Genomic DNA, 12495 nt, shown 5'->3' on the forward strand with positions numbered 1-12495 from the left:
TTCCTTTACCCTTTCTTTGCCTTGCTTTCTTTCTACTACCCCAATCCCTTTTCATTCCCTCTACATGCCTTTTCCCTCTGTAACATACTCTATCATCTCTTCTTTCCTCCTTTTCCCTCATATTTCCTCCCTGTCCTCTCCTTCCTATCCTGATTTACTTCCATTATCCTCATGATTCCATTCTCTTCCCTTCCCTCCCTTCTCCTTTCTCCTCTTTTCATTGTGATCTCACTGCTTTTCTTCTCTCTTCTTCTCTGACAATCCTTCCCTCCCCATCCTTCCCCTCCTCTACCCCTTCAGTTCCCTCCTTCCCCACTCCTTTCCTTTTCCCACTAGCCTTCCCCTTTCCCCTCTGTTCCCTCCATTACAATTGCCTCTCCCTTTCTCTTCTACCTTTCCCCCTGCTTCCCTGCTCCTCTCCTCCTCTCCTTCTCCTGATTCCACCCACTCCATCTTCACTTCACTTCCCTTACCCCAAGTCTTTCTCCCTTCTCTTCTGTTCTCTCTCTTCTTTTCCTCTCTCTAACCCCTCCTCTTTGCCTTCCTTCTCCCTTGCTCACTCATCTATCTCCATTCCCTGCTGTGGGATGATCTGTGTGTCAAATATGTTGCTCTGATTGGTTAGTAAATAAAACACTGATTGGCCAGTAGCCAGGCAGGAAGGATAGGCGGGACAAGCAGAGAAGAGAATTCTGGGAAGTGGAAGGCAGAGGAGGGAGTCAATGCCAGCTGCCGCCATGACAAGAGCATGGGAAGATGCCGGTAAACCACGAGCCACGTGGCAAGGTATAGATTTATAGAAATGGATTAATTTAAGCTATAAGAACAGTTAGCAAGAAGCCTGCCACAGCCATACGGTTTATAAGCAATATAAGTCTCTGTGTTTACTTGGTTGGGTCTGAGCAGCTGTGGGACTGGCGGGTGACAGAGATTTGTTCTGACTGTGGGCAAGGCAGGAAAACTCTAGCTACAATTCCCATTACTAATTTGCTTTTTACTTCACTCTCCATCCCCATCCCTCTCTACCTCTTCTATGCAATTCTGTCCCTACCTCCTCTCCTTCCATTACCCTCAGTTACCACTATTTTCCACCCTATTCTGGTCATCTCCTTTCCTTACCCTCTCCTTTCCGTCTCTCCCATTCCTTCCTCTCTCCATTGTAATCCCTCTCCTTTCTTCTCCAGCTCTTCTCTTTCATCCTGTAACCCTTCTAATACCCTCATTTCCCACTCATCTCCTTTTCCCACTAGCTCCCCCTCTTTATGTAATGTTCCCCCATTACCATGGCTTCTTCTACTATCTTCTTCCTCCTTCCATTCTCAACTCTCCCTTCTCTCTGTCCTCCATGCTCTGTCGCCTTCCTCTCTAACTCCCCCTCTATGTCTTCCTTCCCCCATGCTCCCTCCTCTATCTCTATTCTCCTTCTCTGCTTTCCTTTTTGCTTTCCTGTTCATTACCACATCCCTTTTTCTCCTTCCTTTTATCTAATTTTACCCACCTCCTCCCCTTCCTTTCCCCTCACTTACCTCCAATCTCTTCCTCTACACTGTCTCTAGTTCACTCACCTTCCCCACCCTCTCCTTGCCCTCACGCCATTGTGATCTCACCTCTTTTCCTCTCCTGTTCATCTCCTCTCACCCCAATCCCTATCCCTCCCTCTGCTCTTCTACCCCTCCAGTTCCTTCCTTCCACACCTCTCTCCTTTTCCTGCTAATCCCCCTTCCCCCTCTCTGTTCATTCTATCACAATTACCTCTCCTTTTCTCGAATTCTTTTCCTTCTCTTCCTTCCACCTCTTCCCCTATCCTTCTTTGCTGGTGCCAGGCCCTCCTCCTTCCTTTTCCCAGCCAACTCTTACTCTGTTCTCTTCCAACTGACTGCTTTCTTCTCTCCCCTCTTCCTCTCTCTACGCTGTTCTTTATGGCTTTCTTCTCCTTGCCTTCTACTCTACTTTCTCTTCTCTTCTATCCCTCCCTCCATTCCTACTTCTCCCCTTCTTCCACTACCTTCTCACTCCTCCTAAGCTTTTTTTATCCTAATTTTCCTTTCCCCTCCCCTTCTCTTCCTCTGCCTTTTTCTCTCTTTCCTTAGCTCTCTTCCTTTCTAATCATCAAGGAACTTTCTTACAGTTTCTCTTGCTATATGTTGTTCTTACTTTATTGGCCAGACCTGATGTGTTCCTTATAGGGCTCTGCAGCCTGCTGGAGATGGTGCAGGCTGCTGAGGTCTGGGATTGCTGCCATTCACTGAGTGTTATTTGAACTTCTTGAATGGTCCGGGGTATCTTCCTTTTTTTCCAGCTGCCCAGGGTTTCGATTCTTCTTGCCTTTATAGCAAATGATGATCACAGTTGGTTTATTGGCCTTGTTTGGCCTCTGAGCGAGCACTTCTTTCACTCTCTTAATTATCTTCTCCCTCTAGTCGAGAATCAAGGAGAGGTGGGAGAGTGTTAGTTGATTAAGATACAAAATAGCTAGCAGTCAAGGAGAGCTCTGTAAGAGGGAGTAGAGGTTTGGGAAGGGTTTTGTAAGGAGAAACTCATGGGAGCAGGGACCCATGGGGAAAAGGGGAGGAGCTTAGGAAAGTGTGACCTTCTCATCTCTTTTGTTTTCATGCTGAGCAGGTTCTTCTGCAACAGTAACAGGTTCTTCTGCCTCTGTCTTTTCCACGATGTTGCTTTGTGTAGGTTCTTCCATCTTCCTGGTGATCTGTAATTATGCTAGCTTCCCCTGATGTGCAGCTTTTTGTAGCCAATGCTACCTCTGGCAGTAATGAGCAGGAGGGTCCCTGCCTGTCCTTTATATACTCACTCCAGGGTAATGAGAAGCCACACCCTTAAGGTTTGTTTGGTCATCCAGGTACTCCAGGTCTTGCCAGGTCACCAAACAATGGAGCCCTCTGTTGGTTTATGCATCACAAAAGCCTAACCTTTACATATTCATGAGTGTGGTGGGCTTGTGGGGTATGGAGGAATACAACATGCTGTAGTGGTTAATCAACACTGAACTATGTATCCCCAACTGACATGCTCATCTCCTTATGTTAAATATTTATGGTACACATCACAAGAAATGGGTTCCTTCAAACCTTTCTTGGGGCCACCCTTATTACATGGACCATGCTGCTGTATCCTCATCTTATTTTCTCGTACTTTGGGTATCTTTCTTAAAAATCCTGGTGGTGCATGCCTTTAATCCCAGCACTCCTGAGACAGAGTCAGGTGGATCTCTGTGACTTTGAGGCCAACCTGGTCTACACAGAGAGATCCAGGACATGCACCAAAACTACACAGAAAAAACCCTATCTCGAAAAAAAAAAATCTTACGTATCAATGTAGTCAAAGTTCTGCAGTCAAACTTCAGTTACACCGTCAAGACAATTTATCTCCTGGCTACATGTCTACCATATTTCCATCCAATCTGGTTCTGTTCCATGTTCATGCATAATTCCTCAATATTTTTCTTTCCATATGAAATCACAACCTCTGTCTGTCAATACTTCAGTGTACAAGCTTTCTATAATGGGAAATATAGTCTTACTTCAAATCAGCACAGTGTGATAACTTCAGTGTCCCTAAATGTAACATTGTGACAAAAAACAGGTTTTGCCATACAGGGGCTGCCGTTTTCCTTATGTTCAAAGTTTCCCTGCTTGTTCCCATGTCAGACATTGCAACTGAAGACTAATGTGTACAGACAGAGTAGATGTTGGTCACATATGTAGCAGAGGTTTGATCTACTCCAATAAAAGAAAAAAAATGGGGCAGTAAGGTAAAAAAGAGAATCTTACTTCAAAACATACATCATTGTTTATGTAGAAAAACACACCTGAAGATAAACATCCACAACTCGTAACTGAAGATGGCTAGGATGCAACATACAAGATCAATACACAGATGCATATGTGCTCATCTATGAGTATTGAAACTGTAAACATTGATATCTATAATGTGACTTGAAATATCACACAAAAGATGCAATACTTAGGAGTAAGTTTGATTGAAGATCTACTAGATGTAAACACAAACAACTGCAAAACATTGTGAAGACAAATTAATGGCCTAAAGTAATAAATGAGAATATGTTCTTGATTTATAGATTAGAAGATACAAAATTAGAAGACATCAATTCTTTCCAAACTAATCAGTATATTTAATACATGGAACACACTGTGTTCTGTGAGCTGCAATTTCACTGGTGTTGTAGTTGTTAAAGCATACTCAGATGGTATGCTGAATATTTTACTGTGTGAAGAGACATGAAGAGGTTTGGATACATCTCCCTAAGCACATCTGTAAACTTCTCATTGAATAAAAAATTGAGGACATGACTGCTCCAAGGTATAATTAAGGAGAAGGCTTATTGTAGATATGAGGGAGAAAATAGCTAGAGGCTTCTGGAAGCATACAGACTAAAAATGGCCAGCAGACTGAACTCGTCCATAAGAGGAGAATGGGGGGTTGAGCATGAGAAGAAGACAAGAGAGAGGGGACCAAGGATAGGGATGGCATGCTCACAAGTTTTCCAGTGGGTTGACACTCTTCCCATTTCCTTTAGAATTTGCATATCTCAAAAGAGAAAAATAAACAAAAGTAGCAACAAAATGGACTGGAGAATGATGCTTTGTTTTGGTGTTCATGCAGGCATCCGTGTCAAGGAGAAAGGGGTTACTGAGGTGTATTAATCTGAAGTTATTACAACAAAAAATTCCAAGCAATTACCTTAAAATGATAAAGAATTTGCTTAATTTCTTATTCTAGAGGTTTCTGTCAAAGGGTGATTGGACCTACTTCTTTTAGCTTTTCCTGGTATCACTGTCACAGTGCAGAGAAGTGGAATCAATTGCTCAGCTCTGGAGCCAGGAAACAAAGGAAAAGCAAGAAGAGACTGGGGCCCTGTAATCCCCTTCATGAGAATACACTCAGGCACCTAAAAGCCAACCACAGGGCCCTGCCTCAGAAAGCTAAAGTAGCCCCACTCTTTAACCCCCCTCCCCCAATGCTAGCTTGGCAGCCAGGCTTGGAAGAGACCCCCATGATGGACTGCAATGACAAAAGGATATAGGATGTATCTTCTTAGTGAATCACAGGTATAATAGTGACTGTTACCTCGACTTATTTGAACATTTACAAGTCCACTTCTGTGTTTCATTTGAGGAGAGAGGGTCTCTTGCTTACATTTAATACTGACAGTATCATTCTGAATGAACAAAAAGAATGAAATATACACAAGCATTGATATCAAACAGGTAATATCAAAAAAGGTTAAAAGTTTGAAATTTTAGTAGTTTCCATCTTCATAGAAAGTGAGCCATTCAGATCAGGCAGTGTGAGGAGTAAGACAGTTTCTATAATGCCCATCCAGTGTTTTAATATTTTTCACTCTGAAGTGCCTAAGGCTAAGGATTGTAATCCTTTATTACTGTGCCTAATATGAAAAGTGTTTCAATGCCACATGATAGATGGAGAGAGTTTGCGATGAGAAATACCTGCAATTGTACAGATCAAAGGGAGAGAGAGAAAGCATTGTGAGGTTTTGTCACCCCACAGCAAGACAGCTTGACAGGATAGTCTTTCATTCTAAAGAGGCACTTCTGGGAATCTGCTTGAAATCAATACTAGGGATTTTGAGGGAGAGGAGACAAAAATGTGGTATTTAATGGTTTTTTGTTTGTTTGTTTTTACTATTGATATTCAGTATACTCTTTCTCTTTCATTTTAATTGGTTCATTTTATGTATGACAGTATGGAAACATAGTATAGTTAAATGTTGAAAATGGCTACAACCATTTATTTGCCCATCCCAACCCCCACCAGATATCTTGAACACAAAATCTCTGTTGCAGTCACAGCTTGGGATTTGACAGTTTCTACATCTCACCACATCGCAGAAAACCATTACAGTACTAGCACTTCAGGCTCAGATAAGGAAAGTCTGTTGAGTGGATATACTTTGTAGGTCTCAAAATGATGATAAGGTTGTCAGTTAGAGCTTGTCATGGTTGACAAACCCATCACACTCATTAACTCAGTAACATAAGCAAGACACTCTGTCCATTGTGTTTTAGACTCATCTTTCTAATCAATTCACCATTTTCCCTGCATGTAACTTTCACTAACACATAATATTCTCTTCTCCATACCACTTCATTTCTTAAGCAATACTTGCCTTTATAAAGGCTTAGGGGAATGTAAGAATCTCAAGTTTCCTTCCTATTTATATTCAGTGTGGTAGTGTACTCTACCATGCAGGTGGTATGGTACTGAACAGAAATGTTGATTGCTAACAGAGCTGCTCTATTCCTTCCAGGAAGATGACAGTCCATCGTTCACCCTCTCATCACCCTGCTTCTGATCCCTTTTAGCTAAATGAGAATCAAAGCTACTACAGTCTGTGGATGTCATGTAGTTTGCACAGCAATCTGGGTTGGAAGACCAGAGCTCACAGTACAGCACTTATCTAATTTGTCTAGCACACAGTGGGACCAAGGTCATCAACATTGAACAAATGTCAGTTGGAGCTGAGTCACTGTGTCAGGCAGCCCTATGCTGGCTTCAGTTGACTTTAGCCCTGTGCTCCCTACCCTTTCATTGTTACTGGGAGTCAGCCAACTGTCTTTTATCAATATTCCTCTGCTATTCACTACTCTTATGCTCATCATACATCATATATCTGTGTTGCCTCTTCACATGCCACAGGCTTTGGTTTTGCAACTCCTCATTCTTTGTCTTCCCATTTTTGATAGAACCTATGGACAGAGATGGACTTGAAAGGAGTTATAGTTGCACTGTCTGACTTGTCAGATTGTAGTTCAGGTCCCTGACTCTCAGTATTGCCTCCACACATCATTATTCCTTCTTCGAGATGTTTCACATATGTTTATACTGACTTTCTCTCAGAATAACCAGAATATAGTTCAAGTATAGTAAAAACAAAAAATTTGCAAATATCCATAGACTGCCCTAGGTGCTGTTTGGATTCGACTAAGAAGTGTTTGCCTGTATCTTTGCTGAAGAGCAGAGATATGGGAGAGAAGGGGAAAAGAGGGGTTTATCCATGTGAATTATTAACACAAAGTCTGAATGGGAATGCTTAAGAGGAGTTTTAGTCCTAATTACCATCAACCACAAACAACATAAACACCTTTAATGGGAGAGTATTGTGTGACTTTTCTTGGGGAGAGATGAACAGACCAAAGATGCCATTCCACTCAGGCCTAGCATGGTAAATCAGTGAGTTTCCTGGGGTTACCAATGGTCTGGGTGACTCAAAGGTAGCTGCTTCACCAGAAAGCCCATGCCAGCAAGGGTGATGACTCATCAAAGCAGCATCCCTGCAGCTCCTTACACAACTTACAATCAGTTCCTTCAAAGCTAGTCAGTCTCCACTCCCCAGTGACTGTTATTACTTAATATGGCCTTGGGGACAGGCCTTGTCAATGTGGTGACTTTCTGGGATCCCAGACCTCCCAAATTTTTTAGCTTTCTGAGTCCTGTTATCTTCCCTCCCTTCTCTAGAAGGGAATGTTTCAATTCAGAGGAAATTTCACAACAGAGAATGACTGATGATTGGAATGTGGTATGTCTATAATACAGACTAATGCTTAGAGAAAAATACTAGTGGCACAAGCAACTTGAATTATTCTCTAGAGAATCATTCTGAGAGACAAAAAAGAGAAAGTGAACAGACTACTTATGTTAGCACTGATTATCTCTGGTCTTAAAAAAACAGGAGTACAAGAAGGAGTCCAGATCCTTGAGGTCTCAGAGCTTCCTGCTGCGACTTTGGCTACAGAAGAGAAACAGGAAAACCCAAGATAGTGATGGGACTCTTTCCTTGATAGTGTTCATGGATATAGAGATCCACATGAGTGCTAAAATTCATAAGTGTAGACATAAAAAAAATTAAGTTCAGAGGATGCCAATTACAACTAATCCCCCAGAAGATAGGTTTTGTAGGTGACATTAGTAAAAGAAGTAGCTAACTATAATTGGAATCTCAAAAAAAGGAGGAAAAACATTGTGAATAATTGGATTATTGTAAATAATTGTCTCAGTGATTTTGGAGGGTGAAGAGTCCTGAGGTCTCACCTGGAAATTCCCATAGAAGTCTGAAGATATAAGTTCTGGTCCCCAAACCGACAGGCTGAGGACCAAAAGAGTCGATGTTTTAGTCAAATTCCTAAGGACAAAATAGAATAGAATGTTATAGCCCTCACAGTCAGGCAGCAAGAGCTCACTCTTAGTCACCATTTGGTTCTATTCATGCAATTGGCAGATTGAGTGAGACCTCTACCCTCATCATTCAGAAATACCTTCACACACACGCAAACACACACACAGAGAGAGAGAGAGAGAGAGAGAGAGAGAGAGAGAGAGAGAGAGAGAGAGAGAGAGAGAGAGAGAGAAGAGAGAGAGAGAGAGAGAAGAGAGAGAGACAGACAGACAGATAGACAGAATGTCATGTCTGTGATCCAGCAGACTGTGCATATACTGACTTCAGGAAATTGCATGCTATATGCCACACTCTAGGGCTTAAGCCTACATCCACATATTCTTAGTGATGGCTTCCCTCACCATCTCAAGGACACAACACACATATGTGTGTTCACTGAATGCATGTGCATTGAACTTGGCTGTGAGTGACCACAACTATTCTGTGACTACTTTGTGACAAAGCAGGGCCTCTTTTAATCTTTCTCAGATCTGAAAACCATATGGAAGCAGATTGTAACCAAATTAGCATGTCAATCAGCATGATTTGCCATATGATTTTCCAGTCACAGTTGAAGCAAATTCATCCACAGAACAAGCAGGTGAACCATTCTGTACATGGCAAATTGTGGCCAAGGAGGCAAACCACTGGAGGCATAAGACACAACTCAATTTTGGGAGAAGAACATTGAGCTGAGTGTTCAGATGTGTGGTTCTGGGGGCCATGGAGGTCACAGGGATAGTAAGGGAGGAAGAGTAAAAGCACAAGTGGAAATAGGACAGAAGCAGAAATATAAATTAAGTGCTGGCAGAGAAAAAGGGCTCTCCAACACAGCAGAAAATGTCACATAAAGAAAGGTGTGGTTGTATCAAGAAGAACATAGTCACAATGTGGGGTACTGTAACAATTTCTGTAGTAAAAGACAATAGCATGAAGAAAAGTTGCCATGTTTCTGCCTTTCCTGAGTAAGTCATGGCTGCTAATTGTTTACTGTGGCAAGTCACTATGCTTCTAATGAGAACAAGAGAGCACACAGATAGAAGTTTTAGTCCCAAATTAAACAAAACACATAAAATGAATTATCTGAGTTCTGCAAATAAATGAAGTCATTCTCATAACATTCCCAGTGATCAAGGAGTGTAGCAGGTATCTTAAAAGTTCTTATTAATAAAATCAAACCCGGGGCCAGTTATTGGGGTGAAATGCTGGATGGTCAGAGAGACAGAACAAGCCACAGCTAACCTCACCTGGCCAACTTCTCAGCTTGTCTTGTTTCCTCAGACTGGAAGCCTCTGTGTCCTCATATCCGAATGGCTCTCAGCTGAACTGTGCTGCTAGAAGCCTGAAAGCTTAACCAGCCAAATGCTTCTAGTTTCTGGTCCTCATGCCTTATATACCTTTCTGCCTTCTACCACCATTCCCTGGGATTAAAGGCTTGGTTTCAAGGATTAAAGGCATGTGTCACCATGTCTGGCTGTTTCCAATGTGGCCTTGAACTCACAGAGATCCAGAGGGATTTCTGTCTCTGGAATACTAGGATTAAAGGCGTGAGTGTCACCATTTTCTAGCCTCTGAATCTAGTGGCTGTCTGTTCTCTGACCCCAGATAATTTTATTAGGGTGCATAATATTTGGGGGAACACAATACCACCACAAAGGAGTATGCAGGTATAATTACCACCACGGTCAATCATTTTTAATGTTTTCTGAACGGGGCTCTGATGTCAACAGAGTTGGCATAGGCATCCGTGGCTTAGAATTGCATATAAAGGCAACAATTGATATTTTGATACTAGCACAGCCTGGATCTGAGTCCTCACAAGGTCTTTGCAGTAGGAAGAGTCAGAGATGTATCAAGGCAGTAGAACTGCATCATTGACAGAAGCACAGCTTCTCAGATGCATGAGCCAGGGTTTTGCAGGAAAGGGCGGAGTGCACTGTTGTTACCTATTACAGACCTGAGCATATGTTGAGTTGTGCAAAGACAGATGCTGGAGACAAGAATTACCATATTGGAAAGAAGATAAGACACAGATTCAGGCACATATGGGACAAAGGAAGGCTGGGCCTACATGGATGTTGTTTCTAAGAACTTCACAGGAAGCAGTGAAAAGAGATTGTACATTCAGGGAGCCAGTGAGTCTTGAAGAGTGCTTAGAATGGTAAGTGGTTAGGCAGGATGAAACTAAGAAAGAGAAACAGAGAAGGATACCATGCAATATAAAGCCAATGGAGGTTAAGTAGTCCCTGAAGAATGTCACTCACTCCAGTACCCACTGCTGACACTGAAGAAGTTGTACCTTACAGTTGGTGTTGCCCCACCCCCAGTCACTAGGCCAACTTCTAATCACATATAAAACCACAAGTTTTATGTCGCCATCTATAGATAAGCTCTCAGTTGAACCTCTTTCCTACCATTTCTTTAATGAAAAATGTATTTACTACCTAGCTACCTTTCTTCACCATGTGGTCACAAGTACGCTGGCTGCGAATGACAGCAAGAGCTGTACTTCTGGCCTCTCTCCTTGTCTTATTGCTAGCAATGGCAATGGTTTCCATTGCAACAAAGGCACAGTGAAGGTGCTCTGCAAACACCTATCCTATGACCACAGCCACATCTTGGTCTTTTGTCTCTTTTCTTATCAGCCTGTTTTAACTTTATGATTTTAAGAGCCTGAAAAATACAACCACATGTTTCTCAATATCTACCACAGAAAAGTTATTTAAAAGGCAAGTAGAGTTGACATAAGGTGATGAATTATTATCAACATTCTCTCAAAATTTTTGAGTAGGTACAGCACGATTAAAAGCCTGGCTATCTATCTCTGAAGCATTGATAGCTGGTACTTCTAAATAGCTGTTGAAGAAATTACATAGAGTAGGAATTAAAAAAATTATTTTTAGTCAAAAAAGTCTAGTAAGGTAAACTGAGTCACTTTAGTATATTACAGAGTTTCAGAGATAGTACTAGTTCCTATAATACACTACTATATGGATACAAACAGTTTTATTGAACTAGAGGTCCTGAATCCATAAAACATCCTCTTTCAGACTTCCAGCACTACGACTGTCTTTGAAAAAGCAAACTTGCTTTTTTGTTATTTATGACAAAGGTGGCATGGTATATAAATGGTGGATGCAGTTGAAAAAACTGAAACCAATATCTCTTTACCAAATTTGAATCCTCAGCATCAATTTGAACTCCTCCTATTCCTTAGCATGAAAGTCAGCTAATTTTGCCTTGTAACTATCTTTGGAATAGTGTCAGTTTCTTTCATATTTATTGTCACTGTTTGGTCTCAGGCTTTTATCTCTCAAATTTGTCCTTTAGTCCTTTGCCATCAATGAAACTTCATATAAAAAGTAAATATTAAGTTCTGTCCTATCATTCCAAGTCCCTCCACAGTGAAGTCCAAAGCTCTCCTTTCCAGAACTATCCCCTATGCCCCCATCAACTTATGGGGCATCCACAAGGGTCATATAATTCCCTGCTTTGAAAATATCAGGCACATTAATTCCCTGATTTTACTCACACTGCTTTCTTAATCTTTTATAGTCTTTCACCTTCTCAACTTCATGTCACCTCTTCCTTGCCAATCAAAGCCTACTCAACCATCAGTAACCTTCTCTGACCCCTGAGAAAGAATTAACCAATTCCTCCTCTAAACTCCCACAGACCTTTAATTATACTTTTGTCTTATGACACTAGGAGATACTATCCATAAAGGGGAAAAGTGGAGTCAGATGTTCAAATTCCGGCACTTTTACAAATTTCAGGAGTGTGTCTTTAAGCATCTAGCCCCTCCATGCATTAACTTTCTCATCTCATAGTGAATAAAATTCTTTTCATCTGTCTGTCTGTGTGCATGTGTCTATCTGTGAGCTTGTATGTCTGCCTGTCTGTGAGTCTGTGTGTCTATCTCCACAAAAGAAGTATCCATATATTGAATATATATTTATTAAATATACTAAAATTTAGTATATTCTCCAATAATGACTTTCCAATGTAATGTTTAACTCCATTTAATATTCATATTCTTCTCACAGAATCAAACTATACTGAAGAAATGCAAGAAATGTAATCACTTCTTGCAGCCATTCTAGTCGATTCAGCAATCACAAACTCTGCTTTTGTTATCATCAATGCTAGCATTTCTCACTTCATGCTGAATTCTTCTTCTGAGAGAATCTTTATTTCAAAGAGATGAAAGTATCTTATTACACTAATCATTCTACCTCATAATTAATCAAAATAAACTGGGAAAACAAATGGAAAATTTCTTC

The sequence above is a fragment of the Peromyscus eremicus genome, chromosome X (assembly GCF_949786415.1).
Source record: "Peromyscus eremicus chromosome X, PerEre_H2_v1, whole genome shotgun sequence".
NCBI lineage: Eukaryota > Metazoa > Chordata > Mammalia > Rodentia > Cricetidae > Peromyscus > Peromyscus eremicus.